Source organism: Mizuhopecten yessoensis, unplaced genomic scaffold (assembly GCF_002113885.1).
Source record: "Mizuhopecten yessoensis strain PY_sf001 unplaced genomic scaffold, ASM211388v2 scaffold7021, whole genome shotgun sequence".
Taxonomy (NCBI): Eukaryota; Metazoa; Mollusca; class Bivalvia; order Pectinida; family Pectinidae; genus Mizuhopecten; species Mizuhopecten yessoensis.
Genome location: NW_018406841.1, coordinates 954,103 through 974,897, shown reverse-complemented (window position 1 = coordinate 974,897; position 20,795 = coordinate 954,103). Strand labels below are relative to the sequence as shown.

General features: G+C 37.2%; 1 protein-coding gene across 1 annotated transcript in view; it reads right to left on the bottom strand.

Moving 5' to 3' along the window:
• Positions 1-20,795, bottom strand: part of LOC110452976 (suppressor of lurcher protein 1-like) — a 240,008-nt gene that overhangs the window by 53,964 nt on the left and 165,249 nt on the right. The window lies entirely within an intron of this gene.

Genomic DNA, 20,795 nt, shown 5'->3' with positions numbered 1-20,795 from the left:
CCCCCCCCCGAAATGGTTCCTGCATATCACAGAGGTATAAGTCTAAATATCAACTTGGCAGATATGCATTCCACTTTAGAAGACATTTTTTCCAGGAACGCTTTTCAAACTTGTTTGTCGCCAATGTCTTTTAAAGACTTTAAAATTCTAGTTTCCATCACAAAACTGTTACTTCACTCAATTTACCAATAAAAGTATATTTAGATTGTTAAGATTTGGAATGTCTATGACATTAAAAATTAACATAAGAAAATGATTTAAATATAAACTAGAAAATGTCTCTAAGACATGAATGGGGCCCCGTCATCATGTGAAATTAGTTTCAGTGTTAGATGTTTTATAAATAGTTACAACCACTTTGATCACGGGACGGGACGGGAGTGTCACGGGTCGGGAATGGGCAACACTATATGCCCCCCCCACCCCCATTTCATGGCGGGGGCATAAAAAAAGCCAAAGTTCCTGGATTCTTGGGCGAATTTGCCTTAACTTCATTCCAGTGTCAACACACTTAATTCCTAACTTGTAGCAATCTGAGCCACTTGGTTGTCAGCAGAAATGATTCGTGATCTCTCATGATTTCTTGCCTCAGTCAACATCACTGCTTGTCTGTTCGCCGATTTGTCACGAAATGGGTAACAAGTTCTGACATATGCGGTACTTCATCCCAAATTAATTGAAATTGTCCGGTACAAGTCGGTGATCAGATGTCTAAGTAGTTGTTTTCTAATTTCTGTAATATTGATTTTTCTCACGGTAAAAATAATACAAGGTCTAGATTGCAACGAAGCTTACTGAATCATCTTTCTGTAAGATTACGCACACAGGGCAAGATCGAATCAAGCTTGAAATTAATCAGAATGGAAGTCCCAAGATAGCCAACATGTAGAATCTTTAGAAACGAGTAATAGGCTTAGATTAGTGCTGTTTATAGTATGACCGACTTTGGAGTGAAGGTTTGTGAGTTTGATCCCCGCATTTCTCAAACTGGTCCAACAGATATTTTACCGCAGAACGTGTTAAATGTCCACTGGTCATGTATTGAGGGATGCTGCAACAACACTTGAACTTGGTAACCTGCTGTGACAATCATTTATTGTACAATTTGGTACCAGAAGTGTCAGAAAGCTGCAACCATAGAAAAATATTTGTCTCAATTCACCGACAGTCACCCCTGAAATTTCATAATGAACTATTCCAACCTTTGAATTGGAAGAGTTCAAATGTGTCTTCAGGGGTGAATGTGTTAATAATGCCTGAATACTCTATCAGTGCCCTTTTTCAGTGACTTGGAATTTATATATAAACACCACCAATCCTATCCTATCCTTTGATCCTACCATTCAGCTCCCTCGTAAACCAAATCAAATTTTGACTCATTTAGACTGGGTTCATCCCGCTGACTGGATGACTGTTTGATTAGCTACCCCAAAATCAGTTACCAGGTATGACTATAACTGTTGCTGTACACAAGGCAGCCGTAAACTCTTTTCTGATATTTTGCTATCTTAGAAAGCTCCCCCTCCCCCTTCCACACATTGTTAAAGCATCGTGAACTAACAGAATCTCTCACACCCTTTGGGGAGAAACAGGGGAATCTCAATATGGGGCACTGCCGAGTGTTTGGCATCTTAAGAATCTTTCCCAGAGGATTTAGATTCCTCTATCTTACCCACCAGGGGGTGAATGATTCGTTTTCTCTTACCCTCATGTTCTCCTATTGTGTATCATATACACAATGTAATGACATAGTTACATGCTAAATTCAGGGTTGACGTGTCGTTGACGGATTGTTGACGTGACGTCATTGTATTGTTGAAGTGACGTCATACCATTGTTATGAATAGGGGAATCCCCCGTCTCAACCTTAGGGTGAGACAAGGAAATCTCATACCAATAAATGTGCGAATACACCTGTCCAGGGTAAGAGAAACTCATAATGAAATACCCTACAGGGTTTCAAGCTCAAAATCCACACAACTTGAGGATGATCGATCATCTATTCAATCACAGGTCACAGGTGATTTAGTTCAAAATTTCTACTGTAAATTGTTTTTTTGTTTTTTCCCCCCCAAGTAGAAAAATTACATAGTCCATTTGACCACTCTAGGATAAAAGTAATGATAATAATGAAATACAACATTTGATATAGCACTCTATCTAGCTAACATAAGCCACTCTAAAGGGCTTTACAGTACATAGATATACAATTCACACAATGAGCATATCCATTAATCAATACAATTTTTGAAGAATTTACAGGAACTGCCTATCGGGCGCTAACTACACGTCCTATGCCACCTGGCTAATATCTCCATATGTGTGTATGCCTTTGTGTGTGCTTGAGATGTATTGTGTTCTGTTTGTAGTGGGACCATGCTTCTAACGGCATCATTTATATTGCCACCTCACTTGAATGTTACAGCACAGATACCACAACATCCACCCAGACCAATTTATACTCCACCTGGACTGTTGGAGTTGTGTGGGCAGGAGAAAAACACTTTCTCTGAATATTCCATGTGTACGATGACTTTGGGGATTGAACCCTGGCCGCCTGCATGGAAGGCCGGAGTGTTAACCACTCGACCAATCCGCCCATGTATACATCTTTTTCTTTTGCTTCATTTTCTCAGTTTAATTAAGTAAGAAATCCAGTATATATATATAGAACTATGAAAACAATACAAACTTCACATTATGAGAAAGCTTACCAGCATAAACAAAACTGAACTTATTTAATAACTTCTCGTCATGTAGAAATGAAATAACCAGACAAATAGACCACGCTTTCCTCGAAAAATATTCTTATCGGCTTACTCCCTACACAACGGTGCTTTAATATCTGTCTACATTCAACGCCATGTTGTCATGGTATCGCTTTGCCATTATTAACGCTTTTCTTTTTATGGGCTGGAATGAAAAATGATTCAGCCATGCAAATTGCTCGAGATACCAGAGCAATCATTACGAAGATGTTTCTACCCAGCCGGCACATGCTATACACACAATTTACTACCCCAAACGTCTTGTGATGAAATTTGCAGTTACGTCCAGGCTATTTGGTTACGGCCTGTAAAGATACGTCTGTAATACTCCCATGGCGACACAGTAGAAGCACAGATTTTTGGCAGCTCATGCCACTGGTGCATTAGGTATATAAGGCACTGTCATTTTCCAAATTCATTCTTGGCATGACCATTGAGTCTGACCTAAGGGATAGGTTATGGGGAATATTGGCCAAATCATTCGTACATACCACCACTCAGCCGTTTTTATTATCATAACTTCATGCAATCAAAATATTTCCTTCTCAAAATTTCAGGCATGCATATCATTTGGATGGAGGACTTAAAACTCTGGTTACATGTTTAACCCTTTCACCACTGTAGACCATAATGGGCTCTTCCATATCAATGCATGGTAGAGTCTACTAAAGTTACATAGGGGTGAAAGGGTTAAGAATGCTTGTTCAATACTTCAAAAGTTTTTATTTTTTATTTTTAAGAAATCTTATATTGTATGCTCATCTTTAGTGATACTCATTAAAAAATACTAAGTTTCTGATTCACCAGGACTTAAGTTTGTTATGGTGCTTTTATTTTATCCCATTATTGGGAGCGCAAATCCTTAATACCATCACAGAAATGGTTTTCAATTATCTAACAACTACTTCTCTATAATTCGGCTTCTTTCAAATTGTGATAATGCTATTCAACTAAGCATCTAATTTTTTCATGAAAGTAATTTGATGAAATGTTTCAAGAATACATTGACGTACAAATCAATTTGACCATAGTAAAAGGATCTGAAGAAATTACCAGTAATTCTTACAAGTCTTCCTGAAATTGACAAAAAAATGGCCAATAAGAATTCATTCTCTTTAGATGATTAATTACTCTTATAGTAACTGTTCTCATTTTCAGAATAAATTAATCATTTGCATAAAGAAAGCTATTTTCAGGACAATTTAAAGGAAAAAATTAGAAGCAGTGTAATTAAATGTATGTAATAAATAAGTGGAGGGCTTTCTCTGACAATATCCTGAATACAAAAGTAATTTTTAGGTTATAAGATATCAAATATGTCATTACTTTGCAAAACCAGGAAACGTTAAGTATCTGAAATATGATGTCCAAATTTCTAATGCACTGAAATATCTATCACTGAAATGGAATAAGATAACACTCATCTGTTATAGTGCAACTAAACTTAAATCAAATGGTCCATCACATGTTTTCACAAACAGTAGAGAATGTTTCGTTTATTTTCCATTTTAGTGTCCCTGTCAGCAAGTTTTGCTTTTAGAAGTGTCTGCAGGATCTAGATTAAAAACTTTAATGGTTTAAAAAACGATAGCTTACATGCAGATTACAGTACCAAGGGAGTAGAGCTATGGTAGATTGCGGTTTACGATTTGACCAATATTACCAGTTTATGTTGATCAATCTCATATAGACTGATAAAAGGACCCAGGAGAGGCGAAAAACACTACATACTCGGGCGTTCTATCAAAAGTACAGCAGGCTCAGGTCAAGGTCTGCAAGCATTTCAGGTAAGGTCTAGCTGGCCCCATGTTAGAAAAATTCTTTTGTTTATGCTATAGATCAGTGATCAGATTCCAAATATTCTAGACCACACCAGTCGAACACTAGCGGGTCAGCAAGAGCTTTGCCATGTCTCACCATTATCATAATGGCTATAAGATGTTATCTATGTATGTAATACAACAAATAATAGCTATCACCAAGTATGTATAAGCAAAATCAGACCATCAGAACAAAAATTATAACCTAAAAAGGTCTTGGCCAATCTGACAAGCCATGGCAGCCATTTTTGTTTGATGGTGTCAGAATTATAGGTTCTCATTTACCATGTTTACTATCATTTTGGCACCGTTTCCCACTAAGTATGAACAAAAGTGCATCAACAGAACCGAAGTTATGGCTGTACATAAATGAGCATATCTCAGCCAATCAGACGCAACACACTAGTGGCCATTCTGGATTTTGGGATTTGGATAATAGAAAAAGGTTTTTCCACCTTTATGTTGCTTTTTATATACATATCCAGGAAATAACCCAAGTCAAAAATACAGCTCTGAAGCGGAACTCTTCATTGGGTTATAACTCAGATGCAGTACGTGGTACCTTTCACCTTAACTCATTTACCCCTGAATTTTCATAATGAACTATTCCAACCTTCAAATTGGTCAAGTTCAAATAAACATGTCTTCTGGGGTGAGCAGATTAAACTTTTTACCCCTGAAGTTTCATAATGAACTATTACAGCCTTTGAATTGGGAGAGTTCAAATGTGTCTTCTGGGGTGAACAGGTTAACCTTTTTACCCCTGAAGTTTCATAAGGCACTATTCCAACCTTTGAATTGGGAGAGTTCAAATGTGTCTGCAGGGGTGAACAGGTTAACCTTTTTACCCCTGAAGTTTCATAAGGCACTATTCCAACCTTTGAATTGGGAGAGTTCAAATGTGTCTTCAGGGGTGAACAGATTAACCCTTAGCACCATAGCCCTCAAGACTGATAGAATAATAAACAATTTATAAATATATGCCAATGATGATTATCAGTTCAAATACGTAATAATTCATTTATAAGCCATGACAAAGTTAAAATCTCAATTCAGGATATATTTTGGGTCTCACACTGTTGTTCAAAATAATGGCAAAATATTTTTTTCAAACATGATATATACCAGTTGGAGTTCTCCATATATACTGCACATTAATTTCCATGTCGTATTTCTGAAGGTTAAACCCGCATATATGGTCTTCGATGTTCTTATATCTTAAGCTGAGATGTCAGTTAAGCTATATTCAGAATCATCTTAAAACTTTTTCAAGGTTTCCGTGTTTCTTTTCAAAAATGAAGATTTTTTTTTGGATGATATCCAAAACATGAGCAGATGGCAATTTGAAAAGAATCAGAGAGCAAGAGTATTCAATTTTCACTGAGAAATACAGCATGCAAGCAGCATCATTGTATTGTTCTCCTAGAGTAACTGAAAGATGTGGATCTACGTTTTCAACTCGGGCTGATACACTCTAGATCTGGAGCTGGCCATTACTTATTTAGAGCATGTGATTTCCTCAGCCTGTTTCGCTTTATAAACACAGCTATTTCTAGAAATTTCCCAGACAGGTTTTGTCATATATTTCTTATTTCCTTGAACAACTTGTTTTTTGTTATTTTTTCTTTTTTAAATAAAAATGCTTTAGAATTAATGTCTGCTGTTCCAACGACAAATTGGAATGGAAGAAGTGTTGAAACTTTATTAAATATTCAAAGCTGAAATCTCCATATAGAGCAGGCTATTTTGTTTCAAAAAGTTAAACAACCGAAAGTTTGATAAAACTTCCAGTCACATCAGTTGAGAGCTGCACATCAACTGTTTTACAGACCTACAGAATGACAAACGTTCCCACTTCAACACAGGACTCGACCTGTCTGTGCATGACCTTTCTGTTTTGTGACCTTTGACCCATCACAACCTACATTTTTCCATTTTGACAAGTAGCAGAAAACTTTAAAAAAAAAAGCAAAAAAAATCTGATGTTAAATTTCCATCCCTGTCTTGCTTTAATCCTAGCTAATATATATAAACTTTATTCATTTTACAACAATTACGAAACAAGTTATTTCAACTTATATCACTCTTGTACGTACGTAATTGGCCTTGATATTAGTGCGCTATTAGTGCGTCCCGGGGGGTCTTAATGTGAAGGAAACCTGAGTATCCGGGGGAAACCCACGTATTTGGGCAGGGGCCGGCCCCCATATCTTTTCACGTCTGATCAGGGACCACTGCGCCACCTGACCATCCTAGCTTATTTTTATGTCCTTGAACATTTTTTCTAGGGAAGTCTCTTCATTGGCCACTGAGATATATTTTTTCTGAGGACATCTTGAAGAGCTTATGGGTGTAAATTGATCATTCAGCATAATTCAATAAACAATGTTTACCATAACCTATATTCACAGAATTATCGTCTCATTTTTTTTGGCCATGGGTCTAGCTGGACAGTTCATTACAATAGATGGTCCGTTCTATGCATATTTTTATCCATGGTGCCAGCGAAATAATTTAGAACTGCTATCGAGACATTTTATCGGTTGAATGATAGCATTTTCATCCTGCAATACAATGCCAGGCTAAACGATGTTATTAAGTTCTTCTACTACAGAAAAGCCTGCATTAATTATTCCCTGTACATCATGTCGACTTGCTTGGTACGAAGACCAGTATTTATAGTGCTGACGGACCCTCGATTAGCCATGGTAATTTCTGCCCCGACGTTGATGACTGGCGATAGTATCTCAACCAGATGCTATTTGCTTTTTGTCGTGGGAATAGAAAAACGGATCAGAAAGAATAACAATGTTACATATGGATGGTAGGTATCGTGGCGCTACTGCGTCTCATATACTCACTTCAATACGTAACAAGATATCATCTGATGTGGACAGTTAAACACAATTCTCGGCTTTCTTTTTCTATCAATTGTTTACTAATTTCGAGACAGACAAAACCCAGAGGAGAGTCGTAGATGTAAGTGAAAAGTCCCCATATTTTGTTGACATCTGAACAAGATTCCAGAAAGCGAAATAATTTATATATATTCGATTACTTATTTGAGGTTAGCACTTTGTACATACTTGAATCAATTTTGATTAGTTTATTTGATTACTAAACAGCTTGAGGCAAATTGAATCATCTGGCGCATAAAACCTCATATGGACATCGTCAAACGACCATGACTGTATACAGCTATTATACAGACTCTGTCTGTTAATGCATTAGAACTTTACAAGCTTTATTTCAGAAATCAGAATGACTTTATTCTAAATATGCAGTATTGAATTCATATAAAAGTACAAACAATGAGGTTACGTTGAATGTAGCTCAATAAATAACTTGTTGTTCCATAGTTATACGTCCTCTCCCTTAGGTTTTGTCTAGACAAACTGGCAACTCACAGGCTTCTAAAGTTTGACGTGTCTGAATTAAACTGTGTAGTTACCTTATTCTAACCATCAAACATACAGTGAACCTGTCTAATCTGACCATCAGGGAAACCTGTCTAAATTGGACACCAGTAAAAACCTTTCTAAAAGAAACACTGCAGTAAATCGCTGTCTAATCTGGGCAACTCATTAAAAACTGTCAAATCTTAACACCACAGTGAATTCTGTCTAAAAGCAAACACCACTGCAAATTCTGTCTAAAAGCAAACACCACTGCAAATTCTGTCTAAAAGCAAACACCATTTTTAATGAGTTTGTTCTAAAAGCAAACATCACTGCAAATTCTGCAAATTCTGTCTAAAAGCAAGCACTACAGTGAATTCTGTCTAAAAGCGAACACCACAGTAAAACCTTTCTAGTCTGAATACCACAGCAAAACTGTGAAGTAACTGTGAACCCTTAGATCTGAACTGTTAATGAGTCATACATCTCATCTGAATGGACAGGTTTTTTCAATGCTGGTTACTAGATGCAACAGTGTCTAGTTTATACAGATAGTCAGATTATACCGGGTCTGCAGGGTTATACAGGTTTACAGATTATACAGGATCTGCTTTTGACAGCTAGAAATATTCTGAAAAAGTTTCTTTCTGCAGTCACCTCTTTCTGGAAAGTCTTACCATTTGACCTCCTGTTCCAGATCTTGAGGCATGAGTATCAAATAAGGATTACAAAATGTCTAGCCTTAACATTTCCTTTATCCTAATGTTGGAAAATTGTTTGGTTTTAGTTCCTTTCCAACTGCCTGACTGTCTTACATTATGATTTTAAATACACCATTAAAATATGTTGCTTTCGGGAAATTGAGCTTTCATGACGGAGACTAGCTTGGAGGTCAAGGTCACAGTAAAAGGTGAATTACGAATTTAAAGATTAAGTCAAAGTCTATTGTCTAAATTAAAATATATATATATATATATATATTAAAGTTTAAGTCAAGGTCAATTTTCTAATTGTTGGTAAAATTGAGTTACTGTTAATAGTAATCTGCAACAAGAACTATTGACCTGAACTCTGACTGCATGACCTTGACCTTCAGGCGAGGCTGGTTCCTGAAGTAGTACGTGGCTGTCTTAGTGTGATCAAATATGAGGCACAATGTCAGACTTCCTGTGATTTTCTTTCAATAAATATAGCCTGGGAAGGAAATTTGACGACAGAAAAAACGGAAATGCAGATTTTTTTTTTGCCATAGCATGAATTGCTGTATTTTTATGAAAGTAATAATGTAAATTATGAAAAGATAGGTGGCTGAGTGGTGTACGTGGTTTCAGGGATCATACAGATTTTCACGATCGCCCGTCACCTCACTTATCAATGATCATCTAATGACCGCTTGTACTGCTGCAACCAGGATGACATAACTTGCTAAAAACTAAGAAAGTTTTTTTCTTCTTGTATTTTTAAGAAAATGAAAAGCATAACACCTATAATGTTTAGGTTGCCAGTCCATTTACAAACCCCTTGAAATTTAATTTAATAATCAGAAAGGTAGATGAACGTTATCTGCACATGTTTTCTTAATATGCTTCTTTAATGAACTTAATGTGTCACCAATACTTGTGTAACATTTTTGATGTGTCACCAATTTGTGTGTACTTTTCAAATGTGTCACAAATTCTTGTGTACATTTCAAATAGTCCATTAATCCTTGTGTAATTTTCAAATGTGTAATCAGTTTTGTTTAAATTTTCTAACAATCATCAATTCTAATGTGTATCTTTCAAATGCATCACCTATTCTTGTGTACCTTTCAAATATGTCACAAATTCTTGTGTTTCTTTCAAATATGTCACAATTTCTTGTTTAACTTTCAAATAGGTCACAAATTCTTGTGTAACTTTCAAACATGTCACAATTTCTTGTTTCACTTTCAAATGGGTCACAAATTCTTATTTACCTTTTGAATGTGTAATCAATTCTTGTGTACCTTTTGAATGTGTCATCAATGCTTGTGTACTTTTCTCAGTCATCAGTATTACCATAAATCCGAACCATGGCCATTTTTGAATAGTGCCGAACCCTTTTGTACTGGAGATATATGTCACAGACAGATAGCTTTAGACACTCTTAAGATAGGGTAAATTAAGTCAGTGTTTAGCAATGCCTCATATCAACATTTCATTCAAATTATTGTAACTTACTGGGTTATGGATATTATCACAGAACATTAGTGTTTAAGCTAAATCAGTATATCATTGGATATAAAAATATCTTAAATCGTCTATGAGCAATAAATGACCCGATATCAACGTAATAGTTTATCTCAGCACATAACTACGGAACTGTGTTTTCTTGTGTCATGTTGCAGGTTTGAGAAACGTTAACACAACGCGGAGCACCATTCATGATAGCCATTAAACTCTACGTTTGTGACAGCATGACTTCAAATGCATTAATGGGACGTTTGTGAGGTATTTAAGGGTGATGTATTCAGTGTGAAATACAATAAATGTGACATGAAATATTCTGTGGAATTTTATTAGCATTTAACATGTAATACTTGAATGCATCTGCATTCAAATGAACGTCTGATTACTGAAATTTGCTCTTTATTTCCAAGGCAAAACAATTATTCTGAAAGATGAAAACCTTCATAAGAAGTTCTGGTCTCTTTAGCCTATTTAGTGTATCTTAACAGTGAAAGATTTTTATATCAAGAAATGACAAACAGGTAAATCATTTTTAAATGGTCTCCTTGCAATATAGAAAGTTTTGACTGTCAGCTATAGCTGCATATTCTAAATGTTCAAAGGGCACAATAAGGCCTCAAAGAGTCAAATGTTTTAAATTTGTTGACTGAAATGGATTCAACCAATTAATTAATTCAGTCAATTAATCACGACATCTTCAATGAAGTTAACCTCTTCAAGCAATTGAATTCTCAATATTTACATTTGCTCTGCATCCTTCCAATGCAATGTATTAAGAAGGCAAATGTTGTTATGAGACTATAACAACATTTGCTATTGTATCGTCATCAATCTCTATTGTGACGTCATCAGTTTCGTTGTTGTCAAGACTTAATTTGCTGTTTCGAATACCTTAATAAAGTGTAACTACTCTATCAAAATGTAAATATAAATAATGAATATTATAGCAAATATTGTTAAGGTCCTATAGCACAAATTTCTATTGCCGGGCTTTATTAAGTTTGTCATCTGTGAAAAGCAATGTGTGTTATAGGACCATAACAACATTTGCTAAAAATTTGCTTAACTCTTAGACTGCGGCTGGCGGGAATCCCCGCCCACGCTTATCTTACCGTGTGCCACTGCCGGCGGGATATACCGCCCATGAATAGGTTTCGTTTTCTAATTTATGTAACGGGAATTCCCGTGTTACTATATATGATATCTCGCGGGAAGTCAATAGAGGTGAGATCCAAGATGGCGGTCAAAAATCAACAGTGATAGAAGTCATTGATTTATGTCAGAAAAATGGGATTATTTGCATGTTTTGACTGAAATATTTTGCAACAATGGCTGAAGCCGAATTTTACGAACTTGTCGGTAACTCCGATAGCGAGGATGATGAATTTATGGGCTTCTATCCAGAAGATATTGGTGATGAAATCGGTGAAAACTTTGACCTTGATGCCGACATTGATTTGGATGATCAGGAATTGCGGGAAATTGAACAAGAAGTTGAGAATGAAATGGATAGGGAAGATCGTGACCCAAAGCATAATGCATATTTTTCTCCGTGGTTGACTGAGTTTTCCGAAAATTCGGGACCGAAACATGTGGAAGGATCGGAGTCGGATATTTTTCTTACGTTATTCAATAATGAAATTATCGATATATTAGTGACTCAAACAAACTTATACTATGAACAGTACATCACAAATCTTGGTGGAGTTGAAAACTTAAAACCTCACGCCCGTGCGAGAAAGTGGACTGACGTCACGAACTCGGAAATGAAAGCTTTCATTGGGATTATTCTCTACATGGGTGTAGTACGTTTACCTGGTTACGATTCATACTGGAACACTGATGAGTTAATATCTTTGAAAGGGTTTACTGTATTAATGCCAAGAGATAGGTTCTTAAATATTTTGTCATTTTTCCACGCCGCTGATAACTCACAAGAACCACCACGTGACAGCCCAAATTTTGACCCTACCTACAAATTTTCTGAGGTAGCAAAACTTCTTGTTTCTCAATGGCAACACTATTATTATCCCGGGAGAGAACTGTCTGTAGATGAAACATTAATTCCATATAAAGGAAGGACCAAGTATCTGCAATATATCCCTTCAAAACCCCATAAATGGGGGCTGAAAACTTGGACTTTAGCGGAGTCCAGTACAGGATACGTGTACAATTGGGTGTTGTATACAGGAAAAGCTGCTGGAGATCCCACCAAAGGAGCTGCTCACCGAGTTGTAATGAATGTTACAGAACCTTTATTACATAAAGGTCATCACCTGTACTGTGATAATTTTTTTACAAGCCCATCACTATTCCAGGATCTTGAGGATAACCAGACGGGAGCATGTGGCACGCTGCGGACTAATAGGATAGGAGTTCCTAATGCGGTGAAGACCGCCAAACCCAAAAAAGGTGACCTCCCAGTTGTTGTGAGACAGGGTAACAAACTTTACATATGTTGGCATGATAAGAGACAGGTGAACATGCTGACAACTGTCCACAATGGCAGTACATACACCAAGACAGTGAGATCTAAGTTTCATGACGGCCATGTACGCGAAGTTGACCACCCCAGAGCGATACAACTTTACACACAACATATGGGTGGTGTAGATGTTGCAGATCAACAAACACAATATTGTGTATCTCAACACAGAATGCTAAAATGGTGGAAGAAGTTAGTCATCTGTAATCTGCTTGAAGTGACTTTCTGTAACAGCAAAATTATCTGGAAATCTCTCAATGGAGGGAAAAAAGTGTCCTCAATGAAGTTTCGGTTAGCTGTCATTCACGGTCTGCTTGAAGGCTATGAACCTACAAACAAGAGATTTGCTAGGCCAGTGAACAACCCCCCTTCTAGGCTTACAGAGAAACACTTCCCATCCATGAATCCCCACATGACAGCAGGTGGACGTAGGTCAACTCCAGACTGTGCTGTTTGCTCTGACCGCGAGCAGAAAAAGCGACATCAAACCCAGTTCATATGTCTTCAGTGTGACACTCCCTTGTGTGTGTACCCATGCTTTATGAGGTACCACAGCATGGTATATTTCAAGATAACATGTTCTCCTGAGCTACACAAGTAAAATGTGACAGAAGAATAACAGTAAATTAGGTATGTTAGAGTTATTGTTGAGAAAATGTTGTTGTTTTTTTGCGTTTTTTGTTCGTTTTTGTTGTTCAACACCCCATTTCTCGAATAAATGACAACACTTCAAAACAAAGTTGGTTGCAAATGAAAGTTTACTTCAAACTCAAAAACATACCATAGTCTTATTGCAATCAAATGAAACACAAAAAAGTTACGATTTTTTAAATAAAATACACTAATTAAAAACCTCGTTAGCTGAAATTACTTGGTGGCTGGGTCTAAGGGGAGGTAAATCTTGCTTAGCAGTCTAAGAGTTAAATACAGTTGACCGTTTCATGCAGTTTCTCCTGAATACAGTTGTCCCATTCATGCAGTTTTCTCCTGAATACAGTTGTCCTCTTTATGCATTCAACTTTTAAATAGAGTTGACCTATTCGTGCAGTTGACGTTTCATTGAAGTTGACCTCTCTACACACTTGACCTCTCAAGCTAATGGACTTCTTTCTTAATACAGCTTACCTCTGTCTCCAGACAGGTGACTTTTCAAGCCATTTGACCTCTTCACACACTTGACCTCTCAAGCTAATAGACTTCTTTCTTAATACAGCTGACCTCTCCAGACAGGTGACCTTTCAAGCCATTTGACCTCTTTATACACTTGACCTCTCAAGACAATGGACTTCTTAATACAGTTGACCTCTCCAGACAGGTGATTTTTCAAGCCATTTGAACTCTTCACACACTTGACCTCTCAAGCTAATGGACTTCTTTCTTAATACAGCTGACCTCTCCAGACAGGTGACCTTTCAAGCCATTTGACCTCTTCACACCCTTGACCTCTCAAGACAATGGACTTCTTAATACAGCTGACCTCTCCAGACAGGTGACTTTTCAAGCCAGATGACCCTTTATGCAGTTGACTTCTCAGTACATCTGCATTTTTATTAAGATAATGATACTTCTATCGGATGGTTACTTATAAATACTAAAAGCTTTTTCCAAGCCACACAAGAAGATGTAAAGGTATCCTTCCCAGCACTATCAGAGATATCAAGAGTCGAAATCCAAGGCGCCACTAAATCTGCATTTAGATACTTAACCATTGGATTTAATCAATATCAGTGAACATTGACATAACGACCCACTTCACCTCTGAAGTTATAACTCTGTGTTTTAGCTGTAGGATGTATATACACCTTCCAATCATATACTTATGTTATTATTACACGTAAACTCGGTTACAGTTTGAGACGGCTACATTCTGCTATAACCTCTGACTGAAGAATTATCCATTAATACCAAACTGTTTGCAGGAAATCAATGTTGGGCTGTGTAAAAAACTGAATCATTTAACAGTTATTCTGGTCTAACAGCCATGTACAGTATACTAAAGAAAGGCCCTCTCTGCTCTACACCGCTATCCTCAGATATCGCTTACCGATGCCACTTCCCAGCCTCCGTATCGATTCATGCCCTATTGATCTCCGTCACACTAACGCAAATCTCTATCAAACAAAATTTCTTTCCTGGGATGCCTCTGACAAGTACAATTCAAATCTCAGTTGGGGAAGGTCAGAAACAAAAAAAAAACCTGATAAGACGCATTTCCACTCAGGGAATTGCAGTAAATACTAAACAGTTACGACTACTGTTTTTCAGCCATTTCTTGATTTCTATAAGGAGAAATTTTTAAGAGGAAGATTTAAAAACATTGCATCTCGGTGCTTCCCATGTTCGTGTGTCAGGCTCCAACTGAAGTCTCCGGAAATCATTGATACTCTATCTCATAGGCAACATCAGAACTGCCAACCAACTAAGAAGTGACATAGGCAATAATTTGCCTAGTTAATGAATCGAAATCTCCATAACGTTAAGATAGAGAGTCCCAGCACTCCTAGTTGTATCACTATAAAGAAAATGAACTTCAATTCATTTGGCATTTGTTCTGACTTGGAGTTGTTTGCTCAAGCATACAAAGGTTAACTAGAAAATGTCTGTAAGACCTGTAAGCTTTTAAGTGCTTCCACTCCTACACAGCATGCTTCCACTCCTACACAGCATGCTTCCACTCCTACACAGCATGCTTCCACTCCTACACAGCATGCTTCCACTCCTACACAGCATGCTTCCACTCCTACACAGCATGCTTCCACTCCTACACAGCATGCTTCCACTCCTACACAGCATGCTTCCACTCCTACACAGCATGCTTCCACTCCTACACAGCATGCTTCCACTCCTACACAGCATGCTTCCACTCCTACACAGCATGCTTCCACTCCTACACAGCATGCTTCCACTCCTACACAGCATGCTTCCACTCCTACACAGCATGCTTCCACTCCTACACAGCATGCTTCCACTCCTACACAGCATGCTTCCACTCCTACACAGCATGCTTCCACTCCTACACAGGATGCAAAGGAGGTGTCCTTCTTTGACAAATTTCTTCAAACATAATGGTGACCTTGACTTTGACCTTGTAACCCCGAGATACAAACTCCTGGAGGAACTCTCATCTTCGACCATTGTATGAAGTCTGATAAAAATGAAAAGTTGCTAAAGTAATGTCATTGTTTGTTTATAAATAGTAACAATATGACATTGGCCTTGACCTTGGAACCCTAAAATACAATCTCTTTAGCGGTATCATAGTTGACCTTTGAATAAATTTCGATTGACATCTGTTAAGAAATGAAATAGCTAGATTGATGACACTGAACTGGGACATGAGGGACGAAACCTTAACCATGGGATACAATATGACATGATTGGTTTTGTTTTGTTTTGTTTTATTTTGTGTCACGTTCTATCAACAGCTGAGGTCATTAAGGAAGTTCCTCCATGTGTAATGTATGCATGTATATGTTTGTGTGCTGGAGGCAGTATGGTGGTGCCTTCGCCACTTTGTGTTAGTGTGGATATATGATGCCAACTTTAAAGTGCTACCTCACTGAGATACCATGCTGAAGAAACCCACCTAGTCATATTATACTGATAACACAGTTGGTTGTCATTACCAGAAATTTTGAATGTTATAGCAGGGAATAACAACTCTCAGTTTTAAGACTTAGGTATATTCCCAGCCTGGGGACAGAACTCATTTGCCTCCTCAATTGGGTGAATGTTCAACACTTAAAGGCCAAATGTGAGTTATTATTTGACAATATGAAAGGAAGGTGATGGGAAGCCCCCCCTCCCCCCCCCTCCAGCAGAGGCACAAAAATATATTTATCATAATTTCCTCTTTCACATTTACCTCTGAGAATCAACTTCTGCACCTTTTGATTATAAACATTGTGCTGTCATGATATTTGTGATTTCAACACCTTTCTGCAATACGACTTGAAACAAGAACACTGACAGGTCAGTAAGGGCCCGCAATGTGCCTGACTCTATATCCCCCATATTCACCAAACGAATGTAGCAGGGTTAATTCAGCATTTTGAAATATTAATGAATGTAAAGTGTTTCTCAAGTGTTGATGGCTATGATGCATACCCCCATAGTCTATTTTTAGTATCAGTGACCTTGACCTAAATTTAGAAACTTTAAAACATTTATTAATAGTGATAATAGTATACAACATTTGATATAGCACCCTATTTAGCTAACCTAAGCCACTCTAAAGTGCTCTACAGTACATACATTAATCAATACAATTTTGAGGAAATCGCTGAAGCTGCCTTATCATGTGCTAACTATACTAATCCTATGCCACCTGGCTAATATCTCCCTATGTATGTATGCCTGCGTGTGTGCTGGAGATTTAATTTTGCTTATTTACATATCATATTTTATCAACCTGTAAAAGTTAAAAAAAAAAATAGCATTTTGGATCCTGAGATAATCTCCTGAAATGTGGATTGGTGGATTGGTGGATAGATAGACAGACAGACAGACAGACAGACAGACAGATGGAAGGGACACTGGGGTTACATTGATAGGCCATCCATATCTCTGACATGGGGCTGTAAATATTTAAAATATTTTCTGATTCCCTGAAAAGGCCTATTAACCCTTTCACCACTGTATACCATGATGGACTCGTCCATATCAATGCATGGTAGAGTCTACTGAAGTTACTTAGGGGTGAAAGGGTTAAGTCTGTTGATGTCTGTATAATTATCTTAATATCAATATGAAGGAAGCAACATAAATTAGACATGAAAATCGTTTTTCAGGGCCAACTATTGACGAACAAACAAACAANAAACGAAAAAATGAAAAAAATACACGGTAAGGGTCCACCAGTGTACAGTGATGAAAATTTATGGGACTCTCTAACTTAATTTAGCCATGGATAGGCTTCACACAAGAGCGTGGGATGTTGCCTTGGCTTAAATTTATATATATAAACAGCTATTGGATTATACAAATCTTGCATACAGAATATGGAAATCCGTCCAAAAATTAACTTGCTTGATTGAGCTGCTAACTCCAGGAATGACCGGATTATTGTTCATTATTTTGTCCGGGAAGTGCAGTGTTCCGAATTCTGATCGAGAGAAGTGGAATCGGCAATAATTATAGCACTCAGTTGTAAAAAGCAATGGTGATAAATTTTACAGTCAAGTAAATTTTGAACAATTGATGCACTAGACCGGATTCGTATAGACAGAATCTGATTTGCCAAAACATGCAACAATTTGAAAACATGATGCTATACCTTAAAGATGATGTTTATAAAAGTGTAGTTCACAATCTGGATGTCTTCAAAAATGAAGTGACTTCAGTACATAGTCTTAAAGGGGTAATCCCTGTATCACAGGTTTCACTTAATATAACCTGTTCATGCAACCACCTCCATAAAGGGACTACCTGTGATAAAGACCACCTGTGTTAAGAGACCACTTTCAATGTGATGCAATTTAATGGTAGTAATTTATAGTAAATTGACCCTGTATTAAGAGACCACTTGTGTTAAGAGACATTTTTAACTTCCCAAGGTGGTCTCTTAATACAGGGTCAATTTACTATAAAATCACTACCATTAAATTGCAGCACATTGAAAGTGGTCTCTTAACACAGGTGGTCTCTTAATACAGGTTTGGCTGTAAAAGAATTAAGCAACAAACAGTAGGTAACTTCACGTTTCAGATCTTCCCCCCATCGTACAGCTTCGTTTGTTTGTGTTTTACGTCCTATTAACAGCTAGGGTCATTTAAGGACGTGCCAGGTTTTGGTGGTGGAGGAAAACCGGAGTTCGATCCACAGAGGAAAACAACAGACCTACGGCCAGTACCTGGCGACTGTCCCACGTAGGCCTTGATCAAACCCACAACACAGTGGTGGAGGGCTAGTGGTAGCAGAATGTCAGACGCCTTAACCACTTGGCCACCCTGGCCCCAGGGTCCAGTATACAGTATAAGTCACCTAATTATGTGTCGCTCTATTATAACGATATGACTATCAATGACTTCTAACTAGAGTATATGGTACATTTTTTCATGAAGTATAGGAAACATTGCATTATAGTTCAATTGCACCACAAATACATTATTACATATGAGAATATATCATAAGAATATGTCCTATTTTCTGGGGATCGAACCGGCAACGCTCGACCTCTTCCAGCTCGAAACTGCTTATGTTTCATCAAGTTAAACCAAATCCTTCTAGCCTAACATAGCAAGTCAAATTCCACACTAGGCATAATGCATATCCTTAACATGTATTTGTATAATCTTTTAACAGACTGCTGTAGACAATACTGTAACAGTTTTTCAGTTAAATTGAAGAAAAACGGGCAAATTTACACGAAAACACAAGGACAAATTCCCAACTTAAGTCGACCTGAAAAAGACCACAACAGGAAATGAGGAAACACCATGCTTTCCTATAGAAAGCTGGAGGTGCGACACCAAGCCTACCATCCCCTGTCAGAGTTAACGGGCTAGTGGAATTTTACACACCTGAAAGTGCTTCGAAATTTACTGGTTCCTGCAACGCTTGTGGTAAGCAGAATGAAATATCAAATCCACTTCACAAAATATGTTTGACATCAATTTTAAGCAAAAGAAGATACAATCCTAAAAATCTCTGTATAGGTATGCAAACCAACTTATAATAATTAAAATACAGAAAATTGCTTTTATTTAAAAAAATTTAAAACACTTTCAAATGTGATCCCTTTGTCAGTTGGCATATTTTTAGATTGTCCAGTACAATTTTGAATACTTGATGGTTTGAAACATTTTTAAGGAACAATTTGGCAAAAAAAGATACTGAATTTTATAGATAATAATATTTTAGTGCTTTTCGCAAATTAAATAATAAGTGTTAAATTACGACTGCACTGACTAAATTATTTTTATGTTACTTTGTATTCCCGGTATTTTGTTGTGCCAAGTTACCATGGTGCTAATCTGTTAATTAAGAATTGCTATAATAAACACATTTACAGAAAGGTATGAGCTCAGACAAGACACGGGAGTATTTATTAAGTGATGTGAATGATGTGGTGCAAAACAGAAATAGTCTACACATTCCCATTTATTAAGTAGAGTATTATTGAAATAAATTACATGTAGGAAAGTGTACAGATAAAAAACGCTTTCCCCGACAGTCGAAACGTTGCCAAACAAGAGCCGTCAAATGGGTTTATCCTATCCTCTTATATACTGAAGTATCTGTTCAAACGAAAAACATGTTATAGACTTTTTGAACCTCCTTGGAGTGCACATTTTTTATTTGAATTGTCGAGCAGTGTAAATTAAGTATTGTTGTCGGAGAGAAGTCGTCCCCCCCCCCCCCCCCCCCCAATAGTGAATGATGTTTTGAGAGTTTGATTTTCCGTAGTTAAGCTACTTGGTGACAAATGGGACAGAGACTGCTGAATTCGCGAGGAGTCAATATGTAAATGGAGTAGTTCTGGCTGTTGTCAAACTTACGCATAGACAAACAATTGGATTAACGTGTAGAATGTCGAGAACTCGGTCTCCGTTTATACACAGACTGCCAAAGTTTGGGAGGATGAGAAGTTTATGTTGCGTCAACGGGGAACGTGCAAATTGCTGGTAGGTTTACATTGTTGACTAGGGGAGACAATAGTTCACGTCCTGATAACTAGGTGGCAGTAGGGGGTACAGGAGGTGGTAGGAGTTGGGAGTTGGTGACAGTCGATAGATTTATGTCAGTGAATTTTTGGCAGTATTTCCTAAAATGTTCATGTCAGATCTTGTTGGGAAAACTTGGAAAACTATTTGAGAAATTTCATAGTTTTCATTTTTATTTTTCATTTTGAAATATATGTTTAACATTTTGAAATTTATATTTAACTATAAGTAAGAAAATAAGGACCTTTTTCACCAGATATCTTTTATCTCTCGATAAACTTATAGTTTTGGAATGGAAAAAAAATGATATTTAAGAGAAGAAAAATTCCACAATATTGCATTCAGAATTGAAATATTATCTATCCTCAAGGATATTGACAGGGGAAAAAATGCATGATATGTGAACAGTGGCCTGGGGACAGAAAGGTAGATATTACATTTACTGGGGAG